This window comes from Spinacia oleracea, chromosome 6 (assembly GCF_020520425.1).
Source record: "Spinacia oleracea cultivar Varoflay chromosome 6, BTI_SOV_V1, whole genome shotgun sequence".
NCBI classification, from domain to species: domain Eukaryota; kingdom Viridiplantae; phylum Streptophyta; class Magnoliopsida; order Caryophyllales; family Amaranthaceae; genus Spinacia; species Spinacia oleracea.
Genome location: NC_079492.1, coordinates 127255471 through 127267062, shown reverse-complemented (window position 1 = coordinate 127267062; position 11592 = coordinate 127255471).

The window sequence follows — 11592 nt, the reverse complement described above, 5'->3', positions numbered from 1 at the left end:
ATACCCACCCCAATTTTTTTTTTTTTTTTGGAAAAGATGGCCCACCCTTAAATAAATGTGTAAAAGTGTTTCTAACTTGTTATATACTGTCAACGGTAATATAAGTATTGTCATTGTTGTATAATACTGTCATTGCTGTATTAAAATAATGTCACAATCACAAAAAAGTAAATGAAATGAAATAGAAAAGGTAAATGGACAACTTAAATGAATGGGTAAAAGTGTTGCATATTAAATAAATGGGTAAAAGTATGTATACAAAGTGTAATATAAGTATTGTCATCGTTTACATAAATATTGTCATTGTTGTATTAAAATACTGTCATTGTTGTATTAGTTATTGTCATTGTTGTCGATACTTTGTACTTTGTTTGACTTTCAAACGCGTTTAGTGAAAATACTATTTTACCCCTAGGTATGGAGCAAAAAATCACCGGTGACCAGCGGTGTAGACTGACTCATTACAGAGTAACTCATATGGATAATCTTAATTCTCTCACCTATTTCTAAGATCACTAATGTATTCTCTCTCCTCTCCCTCTTTCTAAATCTCAAAATTGCTCAATCTTCACAATGTATGCTAAATCAATCAACAACATATTCATGGGTATGATTAATTTAAGCCTCCAAACTCAACTTTCACCATCTATGCTCAATTAATCGGCAACATATTCATGGGTTTGATTAATTATGCATCGGCAACATGTTCATAGGTTTGATTAATTGAAGCCTCCAAACTCAATCTTCACAATCTATGTTCAATCAATCGGCAGCATATTCATGGATTTAATTTACTGTATAACATGATAATTGTTTAACAACTCTCAGATTTTCTTGTTCAAGTAGGTACTATTAATACTTTTCAGATCTTGTTTAACAACAAAAGTGGTTGTTGAGTATGTTTCCTCTCTCCCGAACAACAAAATTGACATATAATTTGGGTCAATTTTTGTGTGTGTTAATGATCTACAATGTGATACTTTATGGATGTTTGTGAATAACTAATTTTATAGAAGCTAATTTGAGTCTTTTTATAGTGATTGAGATTGTGATCTTCATTTAGTTGGTGAGATCTCAAACCTTCTAATTTGTTAATTTTTCATAAGCCCATGTATTAATTTATTCTTGGGTTTCTTTTGTTCTATTTCATATGATAATATTCAATTAGTTAGTTGTAGTAGTAAGAACAAGCATTGTAGTCATTGATCACTCATCTAACAGCCCCGCTCATGATGGAAGGGGATGAGAATCATACACACCCATCTTGGACAAAGGATGTAGAAACTGACTAGATGGTAAAGGCTTAGTGAATACATCTGCCAATTGTTCTTGTGTAGGTAAATAGGTGAGATGTAGGAGCCTTTCAAGAACCTTATCTCGAGTGAAATGGCAATCAATCTCGATGTGTTTGGTTCTTTCATGAAACACTGGATTCTTGGCTATGTGTAAAGCTGAATGGTTGTCACAGTGTAAAGTAATATGCTTGAGATTAGTAACTCCCATGTCAGTTAGGAGATTAACTATCCATGTAACTTCTGAAGCAGCAGCAGCCATGGCTATGTACTCAGCTTCTGCAGAAAATTTGGACACTGTACTTTGCTTCTTGGACTTCCAGGAAATAGGGGAGCCGCCCAATAATAATATGTAACCTGTTACTGACCTTCTAGAGTTAGGGCATGCTTCCCAGTCAGAATCTGAAAAAGCTTGCAAAGAGATGTTGTCTAAAGCTTTCAGTAAGATGCCTTGTCCTTCAATGTCAGCTAGGTATCTCAAAGTATGTTGTAAAGCTGTAACATGAGGCTGTCTTGGAGCTTGTAGGAACTGACTAAGAGAATGTACTGCATAGGACAAATCAGGTCTTGTATGAGTCAAGAAATTGAGCTTCCCAACCAAAGACATGTATTGTTCTGTATCATCATAGAGTTCACCATCTGATTTAGCCAGTTTGAGGTTTAGAGGTAACGGTGTAATGGTTCTTTTGGAAACATCAAAACCACAACCATCAAGGAGTTCCTTAGTGAATTTCTTCTGACCGAGAATTACCCCATCCACTGTGTATCCAACCTCAATACCAAGAAAATAATTGAAGTGCCCCAAATCTTTTATGCTAAACTCTTTGTGTAGATATGCCTTTAGAGAATCAAGTTTATGAATGTCAGTACCAGTAAGGATTATGTCATCAACATACCCTGCTGCAATGTTGATCTCAATGTCTATCCTGTGAATGAACAAACTGCAATCATATTTGGATTGAATAAAGCCCTGAGTCTCTAGTGCAGTCATGAGTTTCTCATGCCACTGTCTAAATGCTTGTTTTAAGCCATATATAAACTTGATCAATCTGCATTCTATGTTACTAGGATTAGGAACACCCTCAGGCACTTGCATGTCAAATTCCTCCTTTAAATCCCCATGGAGAAAAGCATTATTTACATCCAGTTGAAATAAAGGCCAGTGCCTGCTTGCTGCCACTGCAATCAAACATATGACAATGCTCATTTTGACCACAAGACTAAAGGTTTCCTCATAATCAATCCCATACTTCTGACTGAAACCTTTGGCCACCAATCTTTATTTGCATCTTTCAGGGCTCCACTAGATTTGAGTTTTACTTTGAAAACCCATTTACAACCAATTGCTTTCTTCCCTTTAGGAAGTTCCACCAGTTCCCAGGTTATATTCTGGTCCAAAGCTTATAGTTCCCTATGCATTGCCTCAATCCATAACTGGTGTTTTGTAGCTTCCTCATAGTTTAGGGGTTCTTTGATATCACAAGAATGTGATAAGAAAGCTTGAAAGTCTTCAGGGAATGCAACATAGGACACCAAGTTGCACTAGTGAGTAGGAATGGGGTTATGAGAAGAGTTTTGAGAACTGGTAGAGTGACACACATAGTCATCTAGGTATATGGATGGTTTATGAGTCCTTGATGATTGTCTTGGTGGATTAGAACTTTGGGTGGCTTCAGGAATGGGTTCTGATACAGAAGATGAAGAATGGGAAGAACTAGATGGTGCTGAGGTACTGGAATCATGTATGGGAGTAGAATGTGTTTGTGGAGATATGGGGTCAGAAATGAAAGAAGTATGTGTAGGTGTAGATGGTGATTGATGAGAAGGGAAGATTGTTTCAGGAGAGGAAAAGTCAGGGGTATCAAATGAGTGTGGTGAAGCAAAAGCTGGTAGATAGATGACATTAGTGTAGTTGGAAGAAGGTGTCTGGTTTTTGTGGTAAAGATGAAATGGGAAATGCTTCTCATGAAAATGTATATCCCTTGAGACAAAGAACCTATTAGTGTCAATTTCCAACACCTTGTAACCTTTCTGCGATGTAGAATATCCCATGAAAACACAGGGAGTAGCTTTGTTGTCCAGCTTAGTTCTACCCACCTTTGATGTGGAGACATAACAAAGACATCCAAAGGTTCTACAATGGGAGAGATTAGGTTTTTGTCCATATAATCTGAGATATGATGACTCTAGATCAGTAGATTTCAAGGGCATTCTATTGATTAAGTAGGCATCACACTTGACACACTCTCCCCAAAATATATAAGGAACTCTGGATTGAGTGTACAATGCTCTTGTTGTTTCTAATAAGTTCTTGTTCTTCCTCTCAACTACTCCATTTTGTTGAGGAGTGTGACTGCAACTAGGTTGACTTAGAATACCAAGTTCTAAATACAACTTCCTTAAATCTCCTTCACATAATTCCTTTGCATTATTTGATCTGATACACTTAATAGTAACACCAAATTGAGTTTTGATCATGCTCAAGAAATCAGTCAGTATAGAAACACAATCCTTTTTGTTTATCAACATGTGAATCCAATTAAATCTACTATAATCATGAACTATATTTAAGAATTGGTTACAACCAGTAGAGGTCTTCACAGAATGTGGTCTCCAAACATCAATATGTATCAAATCAAATGGAGCTAAAGTCTTGATACTGATATGCGGAAAACTAAGCCTAGTTTGCTTTGCTACATGAAAAACTTGACAAATAGTGTCCTGAATACAAGATTTGACTTCACAACTAGGATTTATTAGCTTAAGCTTGCTAAAAGCAAATGACCTAATCTCAAATGCCAGAGTTTGGCATTATTGACAGCAGAAGAGTAAGCTATGTTGCAAACATGTGACTGACCAGTAGATGTAGTTGCTATATTTTGGTCCCCAACATTGTACAAACCAGAACTGACATCACCAAGAGGAATCAACCTCCCTTTCTAAGAACAAACAAAGCATTTGTCATGAGTAAAATGCAGTTCACAATTCAAATCCTTGCATAACTTGTGTACAAAGATCAGATTATACTTGAAGTTAGGAACATGTAACACATTTTTTATGGTTATATCCTCATTTAAAACCACTAAACCAATATGTTTTACAGGGATCCTACTACCGTCTTGTATAGTAATGTAGGTAGATTAACCATTTTATAAACAGAAAATTGATTCAAATTATAGCAGAAATCATCTAAAGCACCACTATCTAGTAGCCATTTAGAATTAGAATGAGATAACAGACAAATATTACCTACCATCATAGCTAGGTTTGGCTGATTAGCTCTAGAAGTTTGTTGTTGTTTGCTCAACATGTTCATTAGTTGATTGGATTGCTTCACTAAAATTGCAGTAGTGGACTCAGTTCTTGGATTACCAGATGTTTCTACATCAATATCACCACCATATGACATTGCGGCTGTCTTGTTACCTTTGAAATGCTTGAATCCTGGTGGATAACCATGGATTTAGAACACCTTTCAACACTATGGCTTGGAATTTGACAGTGTGTACAAAAGTATTGAGAACCAGATCTATTAGATTTTCCAGGCTTCTGAAATTGTTGACAACCAGTTACTTGTGTTTTGTAGTTCCTGTTGTTCCAGTGATCACCTCCAAACCTCCTCTTCTCAGCTACAAAAGCAAGTGATTCTTTTAGGATATACAATCTTAGAGACTTCTTGATGTCTCTCCTCTTGAGCAAAGAGCCTATAGGCTTCAGAAAACCATAGGCAAGGTTGGCACCATCAACACATTTCCTCTAATTGTGGCAAACTAATCAGTCAGTTTCATCATAAATTGCATAACCATTTTTTCTTGTTGCCTTGGAAAGAATTTCTTGGTGACATTGAAGGTGCAATTGTTGCATGTACAGTAAGGCATTGGATGTGCTTCTTCAATAGCACCCCAGATTGATTTGATTTCAGTGAAGAACTCAAAAACATACCTCTCTCCTTGGCTTAATTGAGCCAATTTCTGTTCTAATGAATAAACCGGAGCCATAGATGCAAAAACAAACCCCTCCTAAAGATCTAACCAAACATCTCTGGAGGATTTCAAGAACATTACACTCTTAGAAATTATCTCACTCAGGTTGCCTAAAATCAAAGAACATGCTAGATCATTGCACCTCTCCCATGCTTTGCATTCAGCAGTTCTAAGATCTGGTTTGCTGATACTTTCATCAACAAATCATATTTTGTTTTTGGCTGATAAGGCAAGCAAAATTCACCTCTTCCAACTAGTAAAATCTTCACCATTGAACTTAAAAGAAACAAGCTGCACAAAATTAACATCTGAAGGATGAATATAGTAGATGCTTGCAGGATCCTGATTTGGAGGCAAGATCGCATTTCTCGTTGGATCTTCAGCATTCTCATCAATAATCGCCAGAACAATAGAATCCAGTAAAATGTAGACTAAATCAGATTTTGAGCTGATTTTACAGAACAAACAACATATTTTAGTTAGAAAAAGTATGAATACACGATTTCAACAAAAACTTAGAATGATTTTGTGCGAGAATTTGTGGAATTTCTAGGGAAATGAGTCAGGTTTCTTGTGAAGGAAATATTTCCTTCACCCAAGGTACATTAGTCTAATACCAAGGTTCAAATTAATTATGAATAATTAATTCAGTGAGAGCAAGTGATCGGAACAGCTAGCGGAGCAATGCTTCCGATCAGTGAGTTCTAATCTATATTAGGCTCACAACTTACTCTTGACTGAACCTATAAGGTCACACCAATGACATGTAACACATCATCAGATTAAATGAATCGGAAATTCATTTAATAGCTTTTCGAGAATTAGTTGGGAAAAACATAAATATACGATATGACGTTCGATCGGAATCGTATATCGTATCGCGAATATTCGTAAGCTAGGCGAAACGAATAATCGTATCGTGTGACGGTGATTCGTCAAGTACTATACGATAAACAATAGCCGTAAGGCATTGGTCGCGGATACGAGCAAGACGAGGCTGCCGGCCCATCGAGCGAAGCGCGCAAGGCCCAAGGAGCCAGCAGCTCGCCAGCAGCGAGAGAAAGCCCGCAAGGCTGCGGCTGGGCGCGCGCGGACAGTAGCATTGGCAGCAAGCAAGCAGGGGGGCCCAAGGCCCACGGCTGCGTTGCCTTGTGCGTGCTGCTTCGTGGGCTTGTGCGTGTAGCTGGCCGGTTGAGGCCTTGTGCCTTGGCTGATCATGTTATAACCTTAGGGTTATGACACTCCACCTCTCCTAATGTTTTTTCCAACACAACACAACTAATTCTACGTACTTCAGTTTTAACCTAATCAAAGAGAAACCATAATTCTCTCTTTGCCTCCGTTCAAACTGTTCTTCCCTAAAAGCTAATATATCTTGAGTGACGTCTAAGCTACGAATCTCAAGACGGATCTGAACATGTCGGTGAACCAAGTAGAGGAACGACATTTAGAGTTCTTGTTCGTGTCCGTGATTCGTTGAACTAGAGAAAACATGCTACGAATGTAAGTTTGCTTAATCTGTACTTTATACATGCTTCCTGGCTTTGGGGATTATTTCGCTGCGTTAATATGTATTTAACTTTATTCCCTTACATCTTGAACTTGCTCTGATACCATGACATAATTTAGAGTTTAGGAAAAAGAAATGTTGTTATTATTGATGATCACATCAAGGTATAATACATATATAGTAAGCTATAATCTAGAACCTTCACCAGGTTGTTAGTAAAAGCTCCTTATATTAAGGAAGTCTGTTATAACTGATGCCACATAGGCATGCTGACACAACAGTTAGTTGTAGTAGTAAGAACAAGCATTGCAGTCACTGGTCATTCATCTAACATGTTTACCGATCTTATTTTGATTAGACCGGAGTAGGTAGAATATAGACATGCATAGTATCGTAGTAGGGAAATTAGAATGTAGCAGTAAAGAATTTAGTTCAATAAGATGATAAAGCAAGTTCCAACTAAAATTTTAAAACAGAGCAAAACAATTACTCTGTAATAAGAAACACTATTTCTTATATTTCTTCATACTTTAGTAATATAGATAGAAACATAGTTATGAGTTTTATCTATATATTACAGAGTAAACAATATATCCATGGAGTCAAATTTAGGCATAAGGAAATAACAAGAGATTAATTACTAACCAAGTTTCTAGCCACGCGACAATGTTCTCGGCGGCAGGGCAAGCTTCTCGGCAGCTCTACAAGGTGTAGGCACCTACATTTGTCCCTAGGCCCAAAGCGGTGTGTTCAATGATGAATTATAACCCACTTGTCAACAATGCACTCTGATTAGCTGAAGAACGATCCTAGACTGACTGAAAAGATCTATTGAAGCATAACCTGTTAAATATAGTAACTTCCATAAATGGAAAGCTTAATAAAATAGACTGGACACGTACTTAGTCGCATTTACATGCATCCAGATACGGCTTAATATGTTGTTGCATCGATAGAAAGATAGAATATAATTTTCCGCGTTACAGCATACCTGTACGCGCCACAATGTTCTAGTGCTTGCCTACAGGCTCTAGAATAACATAGCTCGAATAATAACACTTTCCAAACTCATACTTATCGAGCACAATGCATGTAAATGTTAACCCAAGTTACTTAACCAAGCTTACGAGTGCCTAGAATACGCTCGTTAGCCCGTCTAGCAAATGATACGTCCTTACAAAGTCAAAATCTGTTTTATAAATTATGATTTGGGTCATAAACATCACTTTATTGTATAGGCCTTGGAATAAGCTTTCCATAGACTTATCATAAGACCAAATCCGATATAAAACGAATAAGTTATAAGGCTTTTACTTGAGCTTTGCCTAAACGGACCAACCTCCACTCTTTGGGCCATAACTCGAGATTTACGAAGCTCATTGATACGAGACCGGGGCATTGGAAATATGAGTTCCGTAGCTATCCAATAAGATATTATTATCAAGAATACGAGTTCGTATGAAGAAGTTATAAGATGTTAAAGATCGAATTTTCTGGAAATCCTTAGATCTGCCTGCGCTAGAAATTTCCAGCGCTAGCAGAGATGCGCTAGAACTTTTCTAGCTCTCTCGAGGGGAGCGCCACTTTTTTCTGGCGCTGCAATTTGACTCTCATTGAAATTCAAACTCTTGAAATTCTATCTAGGTTGCGCTAAAAATCACTGGCTCTACAGTGGCATGCGCTGGAAATTTCCAGCGCTCACACGTCCATCGCTACTTTTTTCTGGCGCATCCATTTGATTTTCACCGAAACTTGAATTCTTCAAATATCTATCTTATTTCGACTACCTACACTATAAATACAACCCTTCTGCACCCCAATTCCGATCATCAATTAAGTCTCACTCCTATGATATTCTGAATTCTCTCTTCCCTCTCTAGTATACTAAATTTCTATTGAAGTCCCGTCCCGTATTCGTAATAGTTATGCCGTATTAACTCTTGTTAAGCAGAACTTTGCCCGTACAAGTATTCAATCCATCAAAATTACTATCAAAGTTCTAGCCAATTCATAAGACAAAACCAAGGAATCTAAGAGGAAACTCTGCCCGAATTGAAGGAAGGATCAGGATCTGAAAGTCAGTATAAAGGTTGTTCTAAAGCTAAGAGGAGGCTCTGTTAAGGCAAGTGGTAGGTGTTCTTGAGAACCGCAATGTGGCCTACGCTAGACTGTAATCTGAAATCTACTTTTTATAGCTTTCATTACCTTATAAATCTGCTCACATAATCTGTTTTATTAATCACGCCTGATAAGATAATCTCTAGACAAATTTGATTGTTGCTAAGCTCCTTAAATCGATCTAAATCACTATTTTGACGATCGTTTAGTAAATATCTGTGCTTATAACCAACTCAGATTAGTAATGTAGCATAACGCATGTCCCTTTCGTCGTCGCATTGAACTAGTAAGGACCGCCCCGTAGGTTAATGCTGAGCACTCCCCATATTAGTAAACGTCCCCCGAACTCTCAATCTCTGCTCCGCTGGATGTACATTGAGGGATCTCCACATCAGAGATCACAAGGGAACCTATGGCCGTTGTGAGTCAGATATGTTTGCATTCCGGGCATATCACGATAACCGGATTTTGTCAGTTTCTTAAACTGAATAGCGACTCCTACAGACTAGTAAAAAAAGAGGCTAACGCCCACAGTTATTTCCTATTTACTTAATATGCTTGCCACATCCAGAGGGGAAAAGTCGTGCGGGGCGTATACTCTCCTTTTAGAGGTGCCCCGTCGTGATTTTTCGACCCCTTCACATAAGGTTCTCGACAATTTTCTGTAATACCCAAGACTATGTAATTCTATTTGATTTTGGTATTGCGTAACCGTATAATTGGATCTTCCATGGATAGATTATGTAATATAATGTTTCCATATTGGCCGGCTTGGCAAAATTTTAAGGTGAATATTTGGTTTAAATTATTTCCTTTGAATTTCCTATCAAGTATCCAACGCTAATCTTGCTAATTGTTTCCTTTGAATTTCCAATTAGCATCCCAGTTAATACTGTCAAACAATTTAATTATTCGTATTACAAATTCAGCATCCCAATTAATATATTACCAAATTAGTATCCCAATTAATACTGCAAGCAATTTAATTATTCGTATTACCAATTCAGCATCCCAATTAATGTATTACCAAATTAGTATCCCAATTAATACTGTCAAGAAATTTAATTATTTGTATTACCAATTCAACATCCCAATTAATGTATTACCAAATTAGTATCCCAATTAATATTGTCAAGCAATTTAATTATTCATATTACCAATTCAGCATCCCAATTAATATCAATTTAGCGTCAAGATTTTGCTGATGTGTTTGTTTCTTTTTTTTTTTAATTTTATTTTATTTCCCATGTTTCCTTAAATAACGGAGCATGAGATGTGAGGATTGAGGTTTTGGAGCCTCCACATTTCGTACCACTTTTCTTTAACAATATAGATTACTTTATTCTTGTGTTGTGGTGCGAATTTGCAAGTAAGTCATCGTCTTCTTCATTATGTGATGGAGATTACGGAAGGCTTGTTTTGTGACCAAAAGAATGATGTTCAGAAAATTGGCATGGGTGCAGTGGTGTACTAAATTTGAAATTAACCTCTATATACAAGGGACTTATGTCTTGGATTGTGGATAATTTTTATAGAGGTAAAACATATGTTATAAGTGAGTGACATACAAGATTATAATGTTTAATTATGTGATGTTGATGTATGTTTGATGTATTTTTAGTTACCTTTCAATTAGGGCAATGATGTTAAGTAGACTTCTTTTTTTAAGTAGGCCCTTAGTTGTGGGTAGGTGGAGTAGTAGGTTTAAAGCTCATGAAAATCATCAAGTTCCTTTTTGAATGAACTAGCCGTGTCAATTAAAGTTAATAAGATATTTTACTATAATTTTGTTATTTATGTTTGGGGAGCGTTTTTTCTTCGAGATCAAGCAAGAAGATTAAAGTGATCAAGTTTCTTAAGTGGAAGATGTCTGATATTTTTACAAATTATTAATTTACAACAACAAAATTTATTTTATCAAGGTACTACATTCATGAATTTGCTTCAAATAACACCTAAATAAAAAAACGTAACCCTAAAAACATAGAATGTTGAGCAAAAACCGGAACAAAAGTAAAATGATGGAAAAAGAAACTCAACCAAGGAGTAATATTACTTAGAAGTTTGATAAAAATAATAACAAAATTAACAATGTGAAGTCGAAGAAGAAGCAAAACTCACTAAAGAAGAAAGATTGGAATTTTTTTGTAGATTTGAAGCATCGTAGTGCGTGCGGAATTCAAAATGTTAGCAAAGAAGTTTTCAACGGGAAAATGAAGTTTCTCGCTCTACCATTTTCTCCCCCTCTCTCCATCTCTAAGGTTTGAAATGTGGAGAAACAAAAGAGGAAAGCTAGGTAATTAATAAGGACAAGAAATTATACTGGTCTATTAAAATGCTTGCTTGGGCTAAATCATTACCGTACATCTACCTAGTTTGTGTTTAGTGATTGTCTCATATATAAGACTGCCTCTTAAATATTTTCATATGGATCAAGTTCCGCCCAAGCTGATCAAGTTAGTTAAAAGACTAGTTAGTGTATACACCTACTTTTGTCCCCGTTCCTGCAAGGGAAAGGTTCGATGATGAAAGCATAAAAACTCCACTTGACAACGCATCTCCTATAAAATAAACGAATCTCGATTCCCCATTTCATTTCACCCGAAACCTGCTATTTATGGAAACCTGCTAAAAATAGTAACTGCCGTAAAAGGTAGCTTCTTAAAGTGGCAAATCATAAAAGATAGAA